Source organism: Lithobates pipiens, unplaced genomic scaffold (assembly GCF_037356315.1).
Source record: "Lithobates pipiens isolate NorthernLeopardFrog02 unplaced genomic scaffold, aLitPip1_a1.2 Scaffold_8, whole genome shotgun sequence".
NCBI classification, from domain to species: domain Eukaryota; kingdom Metazoa; phylum Chordata; class Amphibia; order Anura; family Ranidae; genus Lithobates; species Lithobates pipiens.
Window position 1 is genome coordinate 488573090 of NW_027507903.1, and position 23604 is coordinate 488596693.

The 23604-nt window shown below is 45.5% G+C and overlaps 1 protein-coding gene across 1 annotated transcript in view; it reads left to right on the forward strand.

The window, feature by feature from the left end:
• CAPRIN2 (caprin family member 2) overlaps window positions 1-23604 on the forward strand; it is a 125028-nt gene that overhangs the window by 4859 nt on the left and 96565 nt on the right. The gene's annotated exons all lie outside the window — the stretch shown is intronic.

Consider the following 23604-nt stretch of genomic DNA (forward strand, 5'->3'; position numbering starts at 1 on the left):
TGGGTCAGTTGTCCCTATCGGAGGGCGGAGAGGAGGTTGGTGCCATTGTCGCAAACCACCATTCCTGGCTTAAGCTGGCGTGGCATCAACCACCTCTCGGCCTGCCCCTGCAGAGCTGACAAAACATCCGCCCCAGTGTGGCTCCTGTCCCCCCAAACAAACCAGCGCAAGCACGGCATGGCATCGTTTTGCCTGCGTACTTGCGTAGCCCCTGGAACGCCTACGGAGCACCGCTGGTTCTGAGGACAGAGCACTGGAAGAGGCCATGGAGGAATAAGAAGAGGAGGGGGTGGAGGAGAGAGGTGTGTCACAACCAATAGTAGCATTTTGGAGGCGTGGTGGCGGAGCAACCTCCAACACTACTGCACCTTGTCCTGCATCCTTCCCAGCTGCCAGAAGAGTGACCCAATGGGCCATGAAAGACAGGTAACGTCCCTGTCCATGCCTGCTGGACCATGAGTCAGCGGTAATATGCACCTTACCGCTGACCGCCCTGTCCAGCGAGGTAAGGACATTGCCTTCCACATGCCGGTAGAGAGCCGGAATCGCCTTCCGTGAGAAAAAGTGGCGTTTGGGGACCTGCCACTGAGGAACTGCACATTGTACAAACTCACGGAAGGGGGCCGAGTCTACCAACTGAAAAGGCAGCAGTTGAAGTTCTAGCAATTTAGCCAAGCTAGCATTCAACCACTGGGCATGTGGATGGCTGGGAGTGAACTTCTTTCGCCAGTCCACCAGCTGGGGCAGAGACATTTGCCTGCTATCATCGGACGTGGGTGTACTGCTAGCAGAGTGCCCGGAAGCACTTGGCTGTGACACACCTAATTCTACACCTTCATTCCTCTCGGAGCAGGTTTCAGAGAGGACTGAAGGTCTAGTGGGGTTGGAGATGCCAGCTGATGAGGAGCAAGGAGAGGTCCGCTTTGTTCTTTGGTGTGGGTCTTTGAGGTACGCTTGCCAACGAGCTGCATGGCAGGTCAACATATGTCTGGTCAAGCATGTGGTGCCCAAGCGGCTGATGTTTTGGCCACGCTTGAGACATATGTTGCAAATGGCAGCGGTGCGATCTGATGCACTCATCTCAAAAAAGGCCCACACCAAAGAACTTTTAGTATAACGCGCAGCGGCAGTGCCCTGCACAGGCGGAGCTCTGCGGTGTGATTCAGTCGGTGTGCTGCCCCCGGAGGGCCTCCTCCTCCTCCTCCTGCTGCTCCTGCTGCTGCTCCTGCTGCTCCTGCTGCTGCTGCTCCTGCTGCTGCTGCTCCTGCTGCTGCTCCTGCTGCTGCTGCTCCTGCTGCTGCTGCTCCTGCTGCTGCTGCTCCTGCTGCTGCTGCTCCTGCTGCTGCTGCTGCTGCTGCTCCTGCTGCTGCTGCTGCTCCTGCTGCTGCTCCTGCTCCTGCTGCTGCTCCTGCTCCTGCTGCTGCTCCTGCTCCTGCTCCTGCTGCTGCTGCTGCTCCTGCTGCTGCTGCTGCTCCTGCTCCTGCTGCTGCTCCTGCTGCTGCTGCTCCTGCTGCTGCTGCTCCTGCTGCTGCTGCTCCTGCTGCTGCTGCTCCTGCTGCTGCTGCTCCTGCTGCTGCTGCTCCTGCTGCTGCTGCTCCTGCTGCTGCTGCTCCTGCTGCTGCTGCTCCTGCTGCTCCTCCTGCTCCTCCTCCTCGAGTCAGTGCTCTCATGATCCCCTCCCTCTTCATCGCTGTAGCAAACCTGGCAATATGCTGCAGCTTGTGGAACATGACTGCCAGATTGCTGTCCTTCTTGAGCATCCCCTCTCTCTGCATTCACGCTACTGCCTTCCTCTAGCTGAGTGTCATCATCAGAGGCTACAAAACACTGGGCATCCTCCTGGAGCATGTACCCAACACTGTGCTCAAAGAGTTCAGGAGACTCCTCAGGAGGACGTGGTGGGTCTAGGGAAGGAGTCACTGATGATGACATTGAGACGAGGGAAGACAATGCGTTGGCAGCTGCTTTGCTAGTATCCTGAGACTGGGTGAGAGAGGATGAGGAGGATGAAGAGGGCTTGGTCATCCACTCTACCAAGTCATTGGCATGTTGTGGTTCAACATGTCCAACTGCCGAAAAGGACAAGCGTGTCCCATGGCCACGTGCTGATGACAATGCACCACGTCCACGACCAGCACTGTTGTCTCTAGACACAGAGCCTGCTTGCCCTCTTTATGAAAAAAAAAAAAAAATTTTTTTTATTGAAATCAAAGAGGGATACACAAAAAGAATAAACACAGCCAATGTTGTTTTCATATAAACATATTGACAACAATTCTGGGTCAGGCCCATGGCTCGTACATACATCAACAAAAGTAAAACAAATATAATATAACTTAAGGAAAGGGTATAATGAACTAAGCTTCAGGTAATTGAACCTCAGGTCCAAGAACCTCTGACCCAATCCTGGTCAGGGTCTTGGGTGAACAAAAACCACTTAAAAAAAAAAAAAGGGGGGGGGGAACCCCCTGAGGGAGATGGAAGTAGAGAAAGACTCGATGGTAGTAAGGGGGAAAGAAGAAGACATAGAAGAAAGGGGGGGAGCTGGGGGGAAGAGTAGATTATGCTGCATAAGGAGACTTGAGTGGAGAGACATCCAGAATGAACTCTCCTAAGAGGGAATGAGAAAGAGGGGGTGAGGACTTCACCAGCTGCCCTCTCCTAAGCTCGCACCTAACAGCAACCCCATAGTATGATAATAGTGGGGTCTGCTTTCATCTGTCAAAAATCGTTACGGGGTCAACCTACCGCATAAGGTAGTCGATTCCATGATATCGAGGTACATCTGAGAGGCCTTAAAGGACGACCAATCGCCCCAGATTGCAGCATATAAGGCAGTCTTATCAAGTGAAGTGTGAATCAGCTCCTCCATTTCTGCCATCCTGTTGATGCGATGGAACCACTCAGTTAAGGTCGGCACAGAAGCCGCTCGCCAATGGATCGGTACACACATTCTAGCCGCATTAATCATATGCAACGCAAGCGATTTGTGATATTGTTTTTTGGGAATCTGACAGGTGTAGAAGATATTGCGCCGGAGAGAAATCTAATGGAAGAGAAGATACACTCGTAACCATCTCATGGACGTTTCGCCAATACAGTAGTAGAGGGGCAGCTCTTCCACAAATGAAGGAACGTGCCCGTCTCTGCACCACAACGCCAACACTCTTTTGGCACATCCGGAGCAAATCTATGGATCACCTCCGGTGTTCTATACCAATGTGTTCTCACTTTGTACCCATTCTCTTGTACCGAGACGTTTAGGGACCCCTTGTGTAGATAGAGGTTAATCTTATCCCAGGCCCTTTCTCCTATTTCGACCTCAAGAGCCTCCTCCCAGTATGCACGCTCTGCTGCCAAACTTGCCGGGGTTTTCCCCTGGAGGGTCCCGTAGAGGATGGAAATAAGGTGTTTCTGGGGGGAGGTGCTTGCGCAAAGAGACTCCAACACTGTTGGATTTCTGCTAAACCCGCTTGCCCTCTTTTATCGGCTCGCGCCTGTCTGCCTCTCCTTGCTGGCCTTCCAGACATGGTAATGGCCTGAAGGGAGTTGGGTAAACAGCAGTTGGGTAGTGTATATTGTGCTGGAGGCACACAACACCCACTAACTCCTGCAGATGCCTTTATTATAGAACACCAGAGATAAAGGGGTATATACAGATGTATACTGTACTGTGCTGGAGGCACACATAACTTCCAATAACTCCTGCAGATGGCAAGTGGGCTCAAATAGAGAAGAGCTATGTAGGTGGATATAGCAGTGTGTACTGGGTACAGAGCACGAAGACAGCACGCACAAGCTCCTAACACTACTGACTGCAAGCTCTATTATAAAAGATAGATCACTAGCTATATAGGTGAGGTGAATACAGTGGTGTATACTGCGGTCAGGGCACGCAGACAACAACCACTACAGAAGAGCAAGATCGAAAATCGGCCGATAACGATCGGTGTATACTGTGAAGGTACACAGAACACCCACTAACTGCTTCAGACGCCAACACACTACACAAGGCCGCCGCGCTGGCGGCCTTATATAGTGTGGGGCGTGTACTACACAGCCTGAGCTATGATTGGCCACAGGCATCCTGCCTGTGGCCAATCATGGCTCTCCTCGCTGCTGGCGCTGTGATTGGCCAAGCATGCGGGGTCACAGTGCATGCTTGGCCAATCGTGACCCAACAATGCACTGCAATGACGCGAAACGACTCGAACACGAAGCTCATCCCTACTCCTGAACCTTATTCACCCCTTTGGTGTATTTAAAGGTTTCAATCATGTCTCCATTTTTTACCTTCCTCCAGACTGTACATCTTTTAGTTCCTGAAGTCTCTCCCGATATGTTTTTCTCTCAAGCCTTTCACCATTTTTGATACTCTGGACTCGTTCATTCTCAATATCTTGTAAGTGAGGTCTCAAGAACTCAAACAGTGTTCTTAAAGCAGATCTCCGATAGAGAGGGGCTCTCAGTGGATCAAAGGACTCTGGTGCGGTGGTCCCATCCCTGGGTGGAGATCTGCTTTAAAAAAAGGAAATCCCCTGTTGGATTTTAAATGACCAACACCACAAAACAATTCAAAACATAAAAAATGCTTTATTGACAATTACAAGACAAAAACAGACTTAAACCAGAGGGACCCCTCAACTGACGGTGTCCCTGTGGTATATCTACAAATGTGTATATACATGATTACATAAAATAAGCCAACCAATGAGTGTTGAACATACTCTTAACTTATAACCCACACCCAACACGCTTCTAGTTGCTGGTATCACAGAACTTTCATCAGGGGTGAAGAGCAATAATTAGATGGCATGTTGATATTTATGTTTTGTGGTGTTGGTCATTTAAAATCCCACTCCAACAGGGGGGATTTCCTTTTTTTTTAAAGCAGATATCCACCCAAAAGGGAAAGCTCTGCTTGTCTGGCTTCCCTCCCCCCTTGCCACATTTGCCACCTTTTGGGGGGGTGTTTAACAGGTACCAGATCCCGACTGAATAATCGGGGGCCACCACTGGATGCCTGGACAGGTAAGTGCCCTAATAAGTCAGCAGCTACAGTATTTGTAGCTGCTGACTTTAATTCTTTCTAAAGGAACCTGGAGCTTCTCTTTAATTGGGTTTCTAAAGATCTATATATGGGAATTTGGGCCTCCCTCATGCTGGTGACCCCTCTAATGATGCATCCTAGCACTCTGTTCACCTTTCCCTCTGCTTGGCAACGCATTTTTGCTCATTTTGCAATCGTCTGACATGAGTTCCCCAAATATTTTTCCTCTGTAGTGTTGGACATTAGTTTATACTTGGACACATTAAACTGCATTTTCCACTGCTTTGACCAATCTTCCATGTTGGACAGCTCCAGGGATATAAACACTATTGCAAATCTTTTTATCACCAAAAAAGGCATACCTTGCCCAACAACCTTTTTAGTTATATCATTTCTATATAGATTTAAACAGAGAAGGATCTAGTACAGAACTTTGTGGTAGCAATGAGGAAGCAAACTTTGGATGAGGCACATGAAGGGAAACAGATGTGTAAAACATTTTTTAATGAATGAATACAGCATAACAAAATTGGCTAAATGCTTGAATGAAGAGTTTAACTTTTAAAGTGACCATAGGCCAGTCAATTGTAAATATATAGCAGAATAACATAACCTTGCACAAAATGCAATGACATGAGCCAATGTTGCTCCCTAATAATCAGACCCTTGCGTAGTGTAAAATACATCAGGACTTTAAGAGATATCTGGCATCTTAAATGAGCTCTACATGTTTCAGGGGATTAATGCCTCATCAGGAGCAGATGCATACCAAGTTTCTGTAGAGAAAAAAATATATGAAAGACCAATATCTGATGTTTTTCCCCAAAAATGGGGAAGGTATAGATCAGCGCAGGAAAGGCCAGGAGAAGAGATCTTCATCCTACTTGCATATGGGCTCATGTCCATACAAAGTGCTGGACAGAAGAGAACCATCATAGAAGTCTCTCCTGGGAGCCGTGGCAGAGGGGCGAGGCAAGCCCAAAACTTCCCAGAGGGAAAAAGCTGTTCCCGCAGACTATGTTGATGGTGCACAACAGTGACTCAATTTGAGACGCATGTATAGCTGTATTGTAATCAATGGTAGGTACCATGTGTAAACCCATCATAAATGGTGACGTAAAAAACATTTTGTGAGTGGAAAGAAATTAATGCACCAAAAGCTCCAGAGTGGGGAACAGTGTACAGGAACAGTGAAAAAAAAGTAGAAAATGTATGCATGAGATCTATCATGTACTAACCCATACATTGGGAAAGAACTAGAGTATAAACCAGCCTTGTGGTACACCACTAGTGACTGGTCTCTGTTTGGAATGAACCCCATTTACAAGTAGACTTTTGTATCCATCATTTAGTGACCTGCATATCCACTGCCCACCCAAGGGTTAGTGATTGTAAATTCTCATCTTGTTTTTTTATAGAAAGTTATACTTGCCTGCTCTGTGCAGTGGTTTTACACAGAGCAGCCTAGATCCTCCTATTCTCGGATTCCTCTTCTGTGATCATGGCCCCTCCCTCCTGTTGAGTGTTCTCAGAGCAAGTAGCTTGCTATGGAGGCAACTCAAGCCAAGATGCAGCTCTGTGTCCATCCAACACTCAAGGATATTGCTGGACAGAGATGGGGCTGCTACCCACTGAAGGTTTTTATCTTGATGCATAGAATGTATTAAGATGAACCTTCTGCCTTTTACAACCACTTTACAACTTTTGTATTGGAGTATTATGTGGAACTATGAAATGCCTTGCTGATGTCCAGATATGTCCACAGCCCCACCCTGGCCCAAAATATTAGTAATGGTCAAATTCAATCAAACTAGTCTGCCATGATCTGCTTTGGGTCCAGCAAGTTTTGTTTTTAAGCTGATGTTACTTTTTAGGAGTGATTCCATTAACTTAACTAGAACTGATGTTAACCAGTTGGCTTTAATTGCCGGGAGGGCATCCATCTATGTCCTCCCAGGAACATGCTCCACGCACACCCCCTTGGGCAAGGATCGGGGGGGGGGGGAACTGGCCGTGTCCCTTGGACATAACATTGGTCAGATCGTGGTAAATGGCCAGTTGCAGCAGCCTTTTACAATGTGGTTGCTCAGGTGATCTGAAATGTAAATGTGAGATCTCTCATTGACGGCTCTCCTCCCCTCACACAGACTGCAAGTGAAGGAGAGCTGTGAACAGGGTGAGTTTTATACAACATTGTTGTTTTTACTACAGTGTCTTTGTGCTCATCAGTGTAGCGAATTGTTGCAGATGCCTCACCGTCACCATGTCTATATATAAAAAAAAATAAAAAAAAAATTTCAACTGAGGCAGCATACCAAGTTCTAAGTGTGACCGACAAGATCAACGGGGAGCTCTCTATCGGATTCAGACTCTAATTATCAATTACGAGCCATTGCTAAGCAGTGTGACATTGACACTCGGAGGATAGTGTGCCTGCCAAACCAAGACTTTCTGGTTAGGACCCATGCCAGCCTTCCCTATGCTCTTCAGAAACCCCTGTGGCTTTCTGCTAACTGGAGCAGCTAACATCCCCTCTCGCTGTCCAGCCAGGAGTCGGGGCCGACCTAGCTCAACAGGAAATTTCCCAGTGGGCTGGCTTCCCTCTGCCCTGGGGAAACTCTGGGCTAGGAGCTGACCTCTGTCATCCGAAAAGCAGTGGCGGCAGCTGCATTTTGCAATGCGATAGGTCCTCTTCCAATTGTGGTGCTGCCCACTGAACTGTTTCTTGCAGAGTGACATGCCTGGGGGCTGAAAGAATGAAGGTGCCACCCACTGAAATTATGCATGCGGACAGTGCAGAGTGAAATGCAGAATTGCCAGAAGGATTAAGGTGCTGTATTTTTGGCATTGGTGAGGCTGGGCTACTGGTGAGAATAACTCTTCAAATGCATTATTTCCCTTTTTTTTATGAACTAGAAAATGTCATGCTGTTGTGCTGGTATACTAATGCTATGGGGCTGGTTTTTATTCCAAGTCAAGTCCTGCCAGGAGTCTTGGTGAAGAGAGAATTTTGCTCAAATAGATTTTTTTTACTGAGGACCTGTTATCCATTGTGGCCTAGTGCCACCTGTATGCACAGCAATTCATATAGGGTAACCCAACGTCCTATTCCCATCCCTAGAGACCAAACAATGGAGGCGATAAAGACTATTAACCAAATTATTTTGAGGTTCCTCCATTATGCCAATACCCTGCGTCCTCCCCAAAAAGACCCAGCAGCCTTATAAAATTTGACCACGTCTAAATTTAACTTTATTCCGAAAAATTCCCCCAGTTTACCCCAGACCAACATATCTGTATGGATGAGTCTCTTGTCCACTTTACTGGCAGGCTGAGCTTCAAGCAATTCATCCCCATAAAAAGGCCCTGATATTGCATGAAAACGTATAAATTATGCGACCGAGTCACAGGGTACACCTATGCCTTCATGTTGCATGAAGGGAAGGATGCCCAGCTGCATCCCCCTGAATGCCCAGACTACATAGGATCAAGCAGGAAAGTAATTTGGGACCTCATGTATCCACTCCGGGGGAAAAAAGGTTATTTGTATGTAGTTAACTTCTACACCAGTTTGCCCCTTTTCTGCAACAGTCACCAGAAGAAGACTCCAGCAAGTGGCACTGTAAGACGGAACAGGAAGGGCTTCCCTCACAGGCTTGTTAATATGAAGCTAAGAAGTCAGCAAGTCTGCGGAACGAGGAAATTCTGGCTGTGAAGTAGAGGGACAGAAGGGGTGTCTACATGTTATCTTCAATCCAGAATAATGCCTACGTGGAAAATCCAAAAACCAGCATGTTTCCACTAATACAATTTATTAGTGGCGGGTTGTTTACTTAAATGCTCGAACCCTACTTTGTCACAAGACTAACGTACCATTGGTGTAAAGGCTCTCAATTTTATCTTTTTAATTTGGCCATATACAATTATATAATATACCCACAGTAACAAACTGGCCACTGCCCACACATAACTGGCCTTCACAGTAAGGAGCACATGAAGGGAATATACATGTAAGACTAAAGACTAAAACAATTCCATAGCTCAACTCGCCAACTCAACTCTGCTGACAACCAAATTAACCTGTCTAACCATCCTTTAAAAGCAGGGGTTTCGTTTGAACGCATTTGCAAGCGCATTTGAAAGCTACAAGGCCTTGTCACGGCACCCTGTGTTGCTTGCAGTCCTAACACCACAAATTTAGAAGTCTCCACAGTGGAAGCATATACATGGAATGAATAGATGTGGGACGGGTGAGCCTGGAGGCTGCCCAATCCTACCGCTTCTGTACATGCCTGCTCTGGAACTGACCCTGGACTGTTTGACCACATTTTTTGCCTGCCTCTTGGACTGATCTTTCACCCTGCTAATGAGGTAGTGGGATTAACTTGGGGGTCTCGCATATGAGGGTCCCCAGAGGAGTTTTTTTGTATGAAGAAACCTTTTGTTCTCATTCCCAGATTAGGGACTGGAGGCTCTAAAGAGATTTGGGTGGAAGCCACTCACTGAGGCCCTATTTCTGCCTGCTGCCTGTAGGACTTGCTGCCATCATGCCTCTGCCTGTCGCATGGACTGACCACACCTCTGCGTGCTAACTGTGCTTAGGAAAATGTTCCTGCCTACTACCAGGACAAATATTAAGGCACTGCTTACAATATCTCTGCCTATACATATTGCTGCCTGGAAAATTAAATTTGCTGTTTGACCATGTCCCTGCCTGCTGCCTGTACCAGTGCTCTCCTGTGGAAAACTGCACTACTAAAACCACAGGTAATCTTTTTGTTCAGCAGAATGTATTTTGGGGTGTAATTATTGGTATGTGCATGCTATGTGTTAGCAATATAAAGGGCCTTCAAAAAATGTGATTGGTAGTCATGTGTAACTTGTCACTAGAACATCTGACTGTGCTCCTTGCATGTTGGGCCTTTTGTATTTGGCCAGCTGTGTAAGTCTCACATGTGGCACCGCCATCCTCAGGAGTAGCAGAATGTATTTTGGGGTGCAATTTTTGCTATGTGTTGGAAATATCTTATAAGTGGACAACTTTGTGTAAAAGTGTTGCTTTTTTTCCCATATTTCAAACTTTTGGAAACAATGACCTGTTCAAAAGACTCATTATGTCTCATAAAATATACTTTGGGATGTTCCAAAATGGGGTAATTTTGTGGGAGTTTCCATTGTCCTGGTGCTACAGGGCCTTCAAAAGTGTAATAGGTAGTCAAGTTAAATGTGTAATTTATGCTCCTAGGAACACCTGACGGTGCCCTGTGCGTGTTGGGCACCTCTGTGGCTAGGCTTTGAAGTCCACACATGGGGTATTGCCATACTCAGGAGCAGCATAATGTGTTTTGGGGTGCAGTTGCAAGTATGCATATGTTTTGAGAGAAATAACCGGTTAATGACAATTTTGTGGAGAGAAAATCATTTTGCTAAGAATTGTGGGAAAAGACTACTTAAAAAAAAAAAAAAAAAAAAAAAAAAATATCAAAAAAAAGTGCCATGCCTCTTACTAAATGGTTTGGAATGCCTACTTTCCAAAAGTATCATTTGGGGGTATTTCCTGCCTTGTCTCCAAAGAATGAGGTTGTCAGTACATCAGGTGTGATCAATTTTCAGTGAATGGCTCCATAGCTTGTAGACTCTAACTTTCACATAGACCAAATCTACACTTGTATTGGTTTTAACCAGAGCAATGTAGCAGTATCAATTTTAGCCAAAATTTGAGGGGAAAAAAATACTAATTTGCATTTTATAACTTTTTTTTTTTTTCTTTATGCTGCAAAAAATAAAACCCAGTGGTGATTATATACCACCAAAAAAGCTATTTGTATGACCCCCCCTAAATGTCATATGGGTACAGTGTTGCATGACTGAGAAATTGACTTTAACAATGCAACAGTGCTGAAAATTGGCCCTGGCAGGAAGGGGTGAAAGTGCCCTGTATTGAAGTGGTTAAACTCACTGGCCTGTAATTGCCAGTTTATTCCTTGCTGCCCTATGTGGAGAGCTACAATGTTTGCTTGTAAGCGGGTTGTAATTGTGCCAGCTAGATGCTGCCCCTAGAACGGGAGGGTAAGGATTAATGCTTTTACTGGCTCCTTCGTTTTGGTGTTTGGGTCCAACCCACTGGACCTGTGATATGAGAGACAGTGGTCCTGAGCCAAGAGCCCATAGTGCAGAGTCCAGTGAGGGAGAGGATGGGACAATCGCACCCAGGAGGAAAGCAAAAATGTCACTGGCTACTGCTATGTTGTAAAAGGTCATCCAGGACCTGGGGTTTGTCCCCAAAGAAACCAGCACTGGGAAATGCTACTTTTGGACCCTTTGATCATACATGAACTCTCCTATATCAGGCTATGCACTGCCCCAGCATACCTACCTGCAAAAGGTAGAGATATTGTTACATGTTAGATTCTTGAGATTTTTGCACTTTTTTTTTTTTTTCCTAAAGGCTTTAAAACCTTTTGTGCCACCTGGTCTGAAGTGTAATGCAAGTAACTGGCATCTTGCTACAGTTCAGGTTACTGAGATACTTTGGGGTATGAAGACGACGGTACTAAAGTTGATGTGTGGTACAAGTGGTTACCTAGAGTAACAGATTTACCAAGCAGCCTGTTAATCGTGTGCCTGGGGTGGGAAAGCCTTGTGCAGAAAGGAGGAGTTGGCGCACTCAAAGCGGTCTTTTTACCATAGCAACAGTTGCGTAAACGTGATCAGCAGAGGCCCTCAGCCAGTAAACGGGTATGGAGGTGTTGAAAGTCAAAGTGCATGCATAGTCTACACTAGGGGTTGACAAATTTGCTTTGAATTTAGGAGCCAGTTAAAAGTTAGGAGCCAGTTTGCTTTTTTTTGAGTGGTATGGATTGTCAGCTCCCGGGGTAAGGCCACTCATTTTCACCCCCTATCCCTAACTCACAATGGAGCACCCAGTCAATAACTCCAATGAAACACTGTTACATCAGGGTTATGGGCTGACCAGAAAGAGTAAGGCTGGCACTGGCAGGCACATGGAACTGCCAGATGGCACTGGCAGGTGACACTGGTTTGGAACTGGCAGGTGGCACGTGGCACTGGCGGTGGCAGGTGGCCCTGGTTTGGAACTGGCAGGTGGCCATGGTTGGCGGTGGCACTAGTCACTGGCAGATGGCACTGATTGGCGGTGGCACTGGTTGGCGGTGGCACTGGTTGCCACTGGCAGGCTCGTTGAACTGCCAGATGGCACTGGCAGGTGGCACTGGCACATGGCACTGGTTGGCGGTGGCACTAGTTGGCACTGATTGGCCGTGGCACTGGTAGGTGGCGGGTGGCACTGATTGGCGGTAGGTGGTGGCACTGATTGGCGGTAGGTGGTGGCACTGATTGGCGGTGACAGGTGGCACTGATTGGCGGTGACAGGTGGCACTGATTGGCGGTGACAGGTGGCACTGATTGGCGGTGACAGGTGGCACTGATTGGCGGTGACAGGTGGCACTGATTGGCGGTGGCACTGGTGGGTGGCGGCAGGTGGCACTGATTGGCGGTGGCACCGGTAGGTGGTGGCACTGATTGGCGGTGACACTAGGCGGTGGCAGGTGGCACTGATTGGCGGTGGCACTGGCAGGTTTCACACAGCACTCTGTTACTGAAATGTAACAGAGGAGCTTTCGGAATTGAGCTTAATGTCGCAATGGACGGGACCCAGCCGGGGTGTGAAACTTACAAGTAACAGAGGCGGGATCTGTCAGATTTGAGCTTGATGTCGGGGCGGGCGGGACCCGGCCGGTGGGCGGGTTAGCAGCTATCAAACACCAGCCAACTATTGGGCTGCTTAAGAAAAGGGGCGGGCCACATACACGTAGCGGCCCGCCCAGATCCCATTGGCTGGTGTTTGATAGCTGCCGGGTCCCGCCCACTCCGGCCGGGTCCTGCCCACCCCGACATTAAGCTGAAATCTGACAGATCCTCCTCTCTCCGTTGCTTGTCAGTTTCACACACTTAGCTCGGCGCCGCTGAGTGTGGAGGAGGGAGGACGGCAGTCAGTGTAAATGCTGCTGCATGTCTGGGGCATCAATAGTGAGTGGGCTGGTGGCAGCTTAGGCGCCAGGTTGCGATTTATGGTCGGATTTGACGACCTGGCGCCTGGGGTTTGTCGAGTCCTGGTCTACACTAGGTGTATGACAGGACCCTATACCATTACTACGAGTGAGGTAACAGTGATATGCTGGACAAGGTTAAGCATGGGGACCCGAGTTAACTGGACAACAGTTAAAGCAGAGTTCCACCTGAAAGTGGAACTTCCACTTGTTCTCCTTGCCCTCCTCAGGTGCCATATTTGGCACCTTTCGGGGGAAGTGAAGGATACTTGTCTTTCACAGGTATGCTTTGCCCACTAGGTCTGAGTATTCCCCCTCACAGCAGCCTCAGCCTTGTCCCAGGGCATTGATGGAAACTGCACAAAGAAAAGGTACCCCATGTGTAATGCAGTGACCCTATCCCAACTGCCTGAAGAACCCACCCTAAATTTGTCACCCAACAAATTAAAGGATAACTTGTATTAAAAAAAGCGAATTTTTTTTTTTTTTTTGTGCCTGGCCAGTGCCATGCAGGTTTTCTGTAGACCTTTCAGTGTACTGTGCCCGTACATTACATATGGGCAAGCAGATACACTAACAGGAAAAATCAATGAACTCTGGTGCCATGGTAATTGAACAAGCAGGCATCTGCAAAGTATGCCAAGACTTGTAGTTCATTTATTGCATTAGGGCAGGGGGTGTCAACTTTTTTTTTTTTGGCCAGATTTGATGAAGTGACTTTTTTTTTTTTTCCTGACAGTCTTTGGACCAATAATATAAATGCAATTTAACGAATACACTGCCCAACAAGAATTCTCTAAGCATGAGCTCAGGTGTTATTTGGATATACCTTGTTTATCGGCGTATGAGCACAGGTGTACAACACACACCTTCATCGTTTAAAATTAAATTTCCCTGAAACTTCACTCTTAAAAGTGAACGGTGAAGTGAAATGAGTCGGTGCCCATAAATGCGGCCTCACCATTGGCATTGATCAAGCTGCACTGATGGCAATCTGCAGGCTTGGAGGGGACAGGGTGGGGGGTGGGACGAGCACCAACAGAATATTGTGAGGGGTTAGCTCAGCAGCGGGTGTGTGACCCCCCTGGATGGGTTTACAACACAAAATCAGGCACAGCAGACAGCGTTGTAAGTGGAAAAAACAAAAGGTGCGGTTTATTCATGCTACATGCAGTAAAAAATAGAACAGCCAAAACAAAAGAAAAACATGAAAATAAATCCTGGTCAGCTTGACCTCTAATTACACACTTAGATTCCCTGTCTAACAACTGAGTGCAGCCTTGTGCTGCACCAGTCCCTGTCTCTGTTGTAGAGGTTTGCCACACAGGCGTTAACTCACCGCACAGAACAGGTGTCACACTCCCCAGTCTATACACAAAGCTGGTTCCAGGATGGAGCATCTCCCTAAGCATGCTGGGGTTTTTTGTAGAGGTCTTGATGAGCCCACTTACTTCAGCTGGGCTCATTAACTCTTCCCCTCTAGTTGTAAAAGTCTGCATAAAGCCTGAATCTAGGGCACACGTATTTCCCATCCTGGATACAACCAGGTGACTTTACCTGCGTGCTGCCACTATATATACAGGATAATCTACAGTTTACTCTGCCTCTTTAATACAAAGTCCCACCTAATGTGATACAGAACAGTTGTCCAATGCCAGCCCAGGAAACTGGACTTTTTATTAGTATGTAGGGGTTCAATATTGAGTTGGCCCATCCTTTGCAGCTATACCAGCTTCATCTCTTCCGGGAAGGCTATACAAAAGGTTTAGAAGTGTCTATAGGAATGTTTGACATTTCTTCCAGAAATGTTGGACTATTTCATGCTCCCAACTTTGTGGGAACAGTTTGGGGATGGCCCCTTCCTATTCCAACATGACTGACCACCAGTACTTTAAGTGCAATTCACATTATAATAGGAAAACTTGTATAAAATTAAGCGTAACAACAATCTAAAAATACAAATTCTATAGACTGGTGTGAACCTCCCAACTAAAGTTGCTGCACTTGACGTATATTTGTATTGCCCTTATCTGAAGGGTTTCCACCATCCCTTCTAAGTTTAATTTGTTTTGTCTCGTTTTCAGTTTTGTATATGATATATTTGAAGTTGCATATCAGACCAGTATTGTGGTAAAATCTCCTCCTTCCTTCCTCCTTGGGGCGGGGCCACATGTAGCAGCCCTCCCAGATCCCATCCCATTGGCTGGTGCTTGAAAGCTGTTTGGTCCTGCCCACCCCCTACTTCACTGCTGAGTTGTGACAGCTGGTCTGTCTCCCTGCAAGCTGTTGCCTTACCTGACAGTTGAACACACAAGGAGCGGCTCTGGCTAGCCTCACAATCTGTGGCATGTGAAAATGTTTCACAGGTAGTGTGGATTACATACTGCTTGGATGCAGCATGACATGTCTCGGGAGACAGCATGGTGATTAGGGTGTGCCTGGGCACGCCTATGCACAGAGCTTGAGTAGGTTATGTAAGAGCACCAATTTAAAAAAACGGACAGTACAAGGGGAAGTTCCCCACACTGAGTGGGGGGGGGGGGGGGGCTAGGGAATAGTGGCTGCAGAATTGTGAACAAGGGACGTGCAGTCAAGGGACGCAGAGCCTCCCCTGCCATGAACATGAAAATTAGCTTTGAGGGTCATAGTTCTGCTATCTGGGGTCTTGGTAGTTTGCAAGAAGTGAAATTGTAGAGAATTGGCAAGTAAATTGAATGTGAAACTGTGAAAGTATTCCCTCTTCAAGGAAGTGATAAAACATCCAAAAATGACTACAAATCAAGTCCTATAAAGCCCCTCAATGTTTGACATCACAACATTGAGCTGCAAAATGTTGACCCTGCGCCTCTTCAATTGAAAAAATTTGCTCCACTATGTGAGGTAAAAATATGCACTCACAATTTAGTGTGCCTTGAGCACAAAAAATCAGCATTTTACACTGTTCAATTTTGCTTCTTACGGAATTTATTGCTTATGGTCCATGAGAGGCTTTGCTGAAGTCTATGCTGGCATTGGAAGTTTGGTTGATCTTGTCCTTCCCTGCCTTGGTGGATTCGTATAAGGGCTTGTTGGGCCATTATTGGTCTTTTAGGGTCTGGTGTGCATGTGTGTGTTTTTTTTTATTTTTTTTATTTTTTTGGTGGTGCATTTTTTGAAATGGGACAGGCACTGTCTATTTTCCAGCACTGTTGGGACTTTACATATTCTTGTGGACTTTGTTTTTGATTATTTGATTTTGAGTTTTTATTGTGGTTTTTAAATGTTAGTCACATGAGTAGCACCTACATGAGTCCCCACCCCATTTCTAAGTGTTTGCATTTAAAGGGGCAGTTGCTATGCTTATTTTGTCTCTGGAGATAATTTTAGACCAGAGACTCTTCAAGTAACTATGTTGCTTAAACAAGTGAAGGATTCCACCTGCTGCGGCTAGACCTATTTTCCTGTTAAATATAGACATTACATTATATGCATAAGTACTGGAATAGGCAGCTACCATTGCCCCTGAAGTCTCATCTGACCAAACTGGGTTAATTCCTCAGAGAAACTTAATCTCCCTTAAAACCATTATGCTGATAGCTCGTGCTCCTCTTCAACCCCAGTCCACCCATTTACTCTCTCCTGATGCTGAAAGTTTGACAGGGTGGATTGGGATTATCTAATGTTGTAGAACTGGGTATGCGCCCACTTATGATTCGGCAGATATTGGCACTTTAGCAAAACCCTACAGCACAAATTGGAGTTAATGGTACTCTGATTCCTTTGTTCTAAGCAATGGCACACACCAAGGCTACCTGCTTTCCCCCTCTTCCCTTTTTGCTTTGTCCCTTAAGCCTTTTCTATCAATCATTGAGAATGACCTTCACATTCATGGTATTTGGATAGGATAATATGAACATAAATACATTGCCTATGCAGACATTCTATAATATATAGACCAACCTAGGATCACGCGGCCTAAGCCCTTGTACACACGGTCGGACATTCTGACAACCATGTCCGCCGGATTTTGTCCAACTGTTGCATACACACGGTCGGACAAAGTTGTCGGAAAAAGCCATCGTTCAGAACGTGATGACTTTATTTCGTTACGACGGGACTACGTTCAGGCTAGTAGCCAATAGCTTTGGTGTAGGAATTTGATCTGAGTATGCATGGCACTTTGTCCAATCAGAATTCTCTACACATGATCGGACAAGGTCCGATCGGATCATGTTGTCGGAAAATTTTACCAACAAGTTGGTAAACTTGGTCCGTCGGATACTCTGACGGAAACAGTCTGAAGACCACACAGTCAGATTATACGACAAAACGGTCCGATCGGACACAATCCATCGGAATCTCCGACCGTGTGTACAAGGGCTAATTGACAGCTTTTGGTAAGATCTCAAACTTTAAGATCTCTGTAAATCAGAAATTAACGTTTCCACTCTGCTCAATGAAGTCAGGGTGTTGAAACCAGCTTTACTTTTTACCTGGCAAACATCTTTGAAGTACCTAGGGATCCTCTGAATATCTAATCTCCACTTTTTTTTTTTTTTGAGCCAACTATATGCTACTTCTAGACCGTACTAAATTAGGTCTAAACTGCTTTAATGGTATAAAGTGTTGCTTAAACTATTTTTTTTTTTTTTCTCTGTCCCCAAAAGAGGGGGGAGGCGATTATTTAAAAAACCTCTTCCCTCTGAGCTCACGTGCAACGTATTTGCAAGTCGCGCCCACATATGAAAACTGTTTTTCAAACCACATGTGAGGCATCGCCATGATTCTTGAAGCAAGAGCAGTAATTTGCCACTCCCCCCGTGTACTATGGATAGATTCATGCATTGCATGAATCTATCCATGTCCGCTGTAGAACAGACATGCACAGGAGTCGGAAGACGCACAGGAGCCATTGCTGTGCTACCATCCCACAGCTTGCCGTCTGACCCACCACAATGGGGTAAGTTCCAGGCAGACACCGCATGTGGGTGGGCACTGGCTGTATGAGCAGTCTGTGTATGATGGGTACAAGTTGCTGCAATTGGTGGTTTCAGTGAATTTTTCAGATCATTTGAGCACCAGCCGCCACTGATGGTGTATTGCCCCCTTTAACATCAATGACAGCTTGAAGTCTTTTGTGGTATTTGTGGATGAGCATCTTCTCAGGTGGTAAAGCTGCCCATTCCTCTTGGCAAAAAGCCTCCACTTCCTGTAACTTCTTGGGCTGTCTTGCAGAAACTGCAAGTTTTGAGATCTCCCCAGAGTGGCTCAATGATATTGTCAGGAGAGTGAGATGGTCACAGAGCCTTCACTTTATTCCGCTGACTGGTCGACTTAGCCTTGTGTTTTTGGATCATTGTCATGTTGGAATGTCCAAGAACATCCCATGTGCAGCTTCCTGGCCGATGAATGCAAAGGTTTCTCTAGTATTTTTTTGATAACTTACTGAATCTTGCCAACAATTTTCCTGAGCCTTTTGTAGCTTGTACGTCCCCAAAACCTCAGCGATCCGCCTCCTATACTTCATAGGCATTGTTGACTCCTCTCCAAAGACTTTATGGTTGTGGCCAAAAATCTAAATTTTGGTTTCATCACTCCAAATGACTTTGTTCCACAAGATTTGAGGCTTGTCTCTGTGCTGTTAGGCGTATTGTAAGCAGGATACTTTGGTGTTTTCATAGTAATGGGTTTCTTCTGGCGACTCAGCCATGCAGCCCATGATCACGTGCCTCCTTTATTGTGCATCTTGAAACTGGCACACCATGTTTTTCAGAGTCCTGTATTTCACCTGAAGTTGTGGCTTTTTCTTTGCATCCTGAACAATTTTCCTAGCAGTTGGGGCTGAAATTTTATTTGGTCTACCTGACCATGTTTTGGTTTCAACAGAACCCCCTAATTTTCCACTTGATGAGAATGTCAATCAGAAGATTTCAAACTAAATTCCTTGGATAACTTTTTTATTTTTTTTATTTTACTGTTTCATCTAGTTCAACTACCTTTTCCCTCAGATCTTTTGCCGATTCCTTTGCTTTTCCCATGACTCAAAATCCAGAAACGTTAGTGCAGCACTGGATGATAGATGCAAGGGTCTGTCAGGAGTCCAGAAATTTTAAACCTTTTTATAAATACACTAACTACAAGCAAACAGATCACAGGTGGGGATGGTTACCTTTTTTAATAGCCATTCAAACCCTTTTGTATCAACTTGTGTGCATGTTATTGGGACAAAATCGCCAGGGTATGTCAACTTTTCATGTGGGTCATTTGGCTAGTTTCTGTTGTGATTATGATTTAAACTGTTTATAATGGCTTTAGCTAAACACTAACATGAGTGAAAAGTTTTATTTTCCATGTTCTTTGAAAAATGGCCACGAAACTTCTGCCGTTGGAAACGTGTGAGCACAACTGTGTATGTCCTTCAAAAATGGGCCTGGTCCTTAAGTGGTTAACCAGATGACTGGGGAAGGTTGGATGCTTCCCCTGTGAGGCAGGCATAGGGAGGGCATCACAGGTTGCCCACAAAATTGTACCAGTGATTTGGTCACGGTGTGTGAAACACCGCTACTACACACAATTCATATCTCCCTTTCCTCAAACTGGAGGTTAACAATGAGCACTTTGCGAGTTGACGTTGCTTTACATTACAGCGAATACCTGATTAAACTCCTTGGTGACGAGGGTGTGGCTTTAAAGCCAATCCATGGTGGGACTATGCACTCATTTGCCCATATTGATCATCCATTTTGTTCTATAGAATCTATTCAAGGTATGCTGACTTTTCTCCCCTCCCAGGATCCCTCGGTTTTGTTTGAGCTATAGCAGTGATGGCAAACCTTGACACCCCAGATGTTTTGGAACTACATTTCCCATGATACTAAACTACACTAGAGTCCATGAGCATCATGGGAAATGTAGTTCCAAACCATCTGGAGTGCCAAGGTTCGCCATCACTGATCTATAGGTTTGGTAATGCACCATCGCAGCCCATATGATAAAAACGCAGACAAGTTTTGAATTCCTTTAAGTTGGAAGCAATTGTCTATACCTCCCATTTAAATTCTGGTTTCAAGTGATTGAGCATATTTGATGCAAGACCTTACGTTTTGACCTAAGACAATATCAATCAGTTTTTTCTAAAATATGGGCATGTTGGCAGGTTTTCAAGTCCACCCCCCAATACTTGAATGTATTATGGCCTTTGACATTTCTGATGCTTGAAATGTTTAAAGCATAACTCCACGTTTGTTGAGAATTTCCCTCTGGGTGATGTACATTGCAAGGATTATATCAAACTTTGTTGCAGATTACTGCCTTTCTGGTCTGAAGAAATCAATGTGTTTCTCTGCCTCTGTTTTGAGTGGGTCTAATGGAAGTGGTTTCTTAACCACTTCAGTCCCAGAAGAATTTACCCTCTTCCTGACCAGAGCACTTTTTGCAATTTGGCACTGGGTCATTTTAACTGACAATTGTGTGGTCGTGTCACATGGCTCCCAAACAAAATTGACTCGTGCCCCCCCCCCCCCCCCCCCAAATAGCTTTCTTTTGGTGGTATTTGATCACCCCTGAGGTTTTTATATTTTGCACTATTAACAAAAAAGCACTTAAATTCATTTTGAAGAAAACGCATTTTTACATTTTGCTGTAATCCCCCCCAAAAATATACTTATTTTTTTTTTTTTTCCCCCTCAGTTTACGCCAATATGTATTCTTTGTATTTTTGGTAAAAAATCGCAATAAGAGCTTCATTTGCACAAGTTGTAACGATTGCAAAATGGGGGAAGTTTAATTTATGGCATTTTTAATCATTTTTATTTTTTTACTAGTAATGGCGGCGGTCAGCAATTTTTATCGTGACTGCGATATGGCGGACACATTGGACATTTTTGGGACTGTCATTTATAAATGACTGGCAGTGAAAGGGTTAACCACTAGGGCAGTGTATAGGGGAGTGGCTACACATGATGGGTCACTGATCTCTGCTCCCTATTACAGGGAGCAAAAATCAGTTACACTGTCACTAGGCAGAACGGGGAGGTGCTTGTTTACATTAGCATCTCCCCATTCTTCCCCCTCCGTGAGGGGATCGCGGGTATCCCTGCAGTAATGGACCTGCGACCTGACTCGTGGAGCTTGCCGTGCGCGGCGGTGCACCTGCTAGCGGCCTCGTAAAAGGCCAAGTACAGGTATGTTTGACTGTACGAGCCCTTCTGCCAACTTATATCGGCATGAGGCAGTCAGCAAGCAGATAATTAGCAGGGCACCAACTAAGAAATCTGCTGGGCCTGCATCCCTTTAGACCTATTGAAAGTATCTCTCAAACATTTTTGTTACAAGGGATAGCTTGTATCTTAGGCAGACTTCTGGTAAAATTGAGCCAATCACACAAGCAGGAGATTGTTTATGGGGAGTGGTCAGTGCACACTGTACAGAAAACTCCAGGTAGCCATATTGCAATGTATTTTCAGAAAATTGCATTGGCTGCAGATTGAAAAGGAAAGGTAATTTTTAATGACATTCAATTACAAAATGATTAGTGTCACAATCTTATGTGCTATATTTCTTTGCTATTCCCCCCCCCCCCCCCCCCCTCCCCTCCACAAAACTGGAGCTGCCCTTTTAATAATTCTATTTTGACTAAACCAATTTATGCTTGTTGTGTACTGTATCCAGACCAGTGTCACACCCTTCCCCCTTTTTCTAGTTCTCCCTTTTCTCTTCTGCTCTCCTAGTTCTTTTCTCATCTTCTGCTTTCTTTAAATTCGCAAGGGCTAACTGATTACAAATTTGATTACCACACTAAGTTTTATGAGAGTTTGGCAAGAAATGGTTTGCCAGTTGAATGATAACCTGTTATACTTCTAGCTAGATCTACTGTACATACAGGAGTCATTTAGGTGTGTTACATGGCTTGTGTAACAATGGGGGAGATTTACTAAAACTGGAGCACTCAATCTGGTGCATCTCTGCATGGTAGCCAGTCGCCTTCTAACCTCAGCTTGTTTAATTCTTTTGACAATAAAACCCGGATGCTGATTGGTTTCTGTGCAAAGCTGCAGTAGATTGTGCACTCAAGTTTTAGTAAATCTCCCCCAATGTGTGAACAAAAAGTTGCAAATGTTGAAATGACAGATCAAGAGGAAAGGGTTAAGGGTGTAGTGGGATGGGGTGGAGGGGAGTGTCTTTGCACTTTTACTTGGGATACGGGCCCACATTGGGTGGCGATGTGATCAATGGGTCACAAATTTTGAAGCTCATCTTTGGTATTGGCGAGAGTGCATTCACAAAATTGCCCCTGAGTTGGGTTTTGACTCAGAAGAGGGTACATTGTTGACTCAGAAGAGGGTACATTGTTGTATTTTTTTTTTTTTTTCCCTCTCCGCCCTGGCAATAGTTTAATTTGGGGGCTAATAAAACAAAATTGGAGCTTGAACTGGTTTAGTGACAATCTGATTTTTCAAAGGTAGCTGCGCCATCCAGGGCTCTGGGAACACTAACTCAGACTACTGTATATATAAAAACTGGCCAGATATGGAAGTTCTGGTAGCCTGGCATTCTCTAAACTGCAGCCCAGGGGCTGGGTGAGACCCTTTACCTTTTACCATGGCCTTGAGGCAAGTTTCCTTCCACTGATACAAGACACTATTTCCACCATTGACATCAACGATGGGGCACTGTCTCCCACTGACGCCAATGATGCACATTCTGGCCCCCCCCCAGAGTCAAGGAAGACAGTAAACTCTGTTTAGAAAGTTTGGAGACCCCTGTTCTAAAAAGGACCCAAGTGTCCAGGCAACATATGAGCCAGCTTGGATGTTACTAAATACCAGCTACCTAATGAGCACCTTGTAAGCTGATTCAAGAGTGGAAACTCTAATAGTGCAAGTGATGACCATGGACCACACAGCTTGCCAGTCTCCTGATATGTGGGGCCTGAAGTCTTCGTCCCCACCATGTCATGTAAGCATACACAGAGGGGGAAATTGGTTAGTTAAGTTGGGTTTTATCTATAGAGATTAGACATGTGCAAAAGTAAAACTTTCGTTTTGTTTCGTGTTTTGTGTGACCCGAATTTGGGGCCCCGTAACTCGGGGTCACTTAGTGCTAGAAACCCCAAATTTGGATATGTTGTAGTGCTAGTTCTACTGTGTTTGCATGCCAAATTTGGGGTTCCTAGCTATAAGTGGCCCCCTAGATACATGGCCCCAAATTCAGGTCACAAAATGTAATTTTTCGAATTTGATTCGAATTTAGTTTGAATATGTTAGCATTGCAATTCGTTAATTCGGATGCATCCGAATAATAAATTCGTACGAATTTCGATACGAAACAAAATGCACATGTCTAATACAGATGAGTTTAGGCACTGGGGGGTGTAGCGGCATATGTCTATATAATGTAGTAAGTCAGTCTTTGTTCTGAAGGAGTGACCTGATCCAATGCCTGAGCTGGGGTATATTGGAACAGTTCCAAGAGGGAACCTTAAATTGGTCCAGAAGAACCACCCAG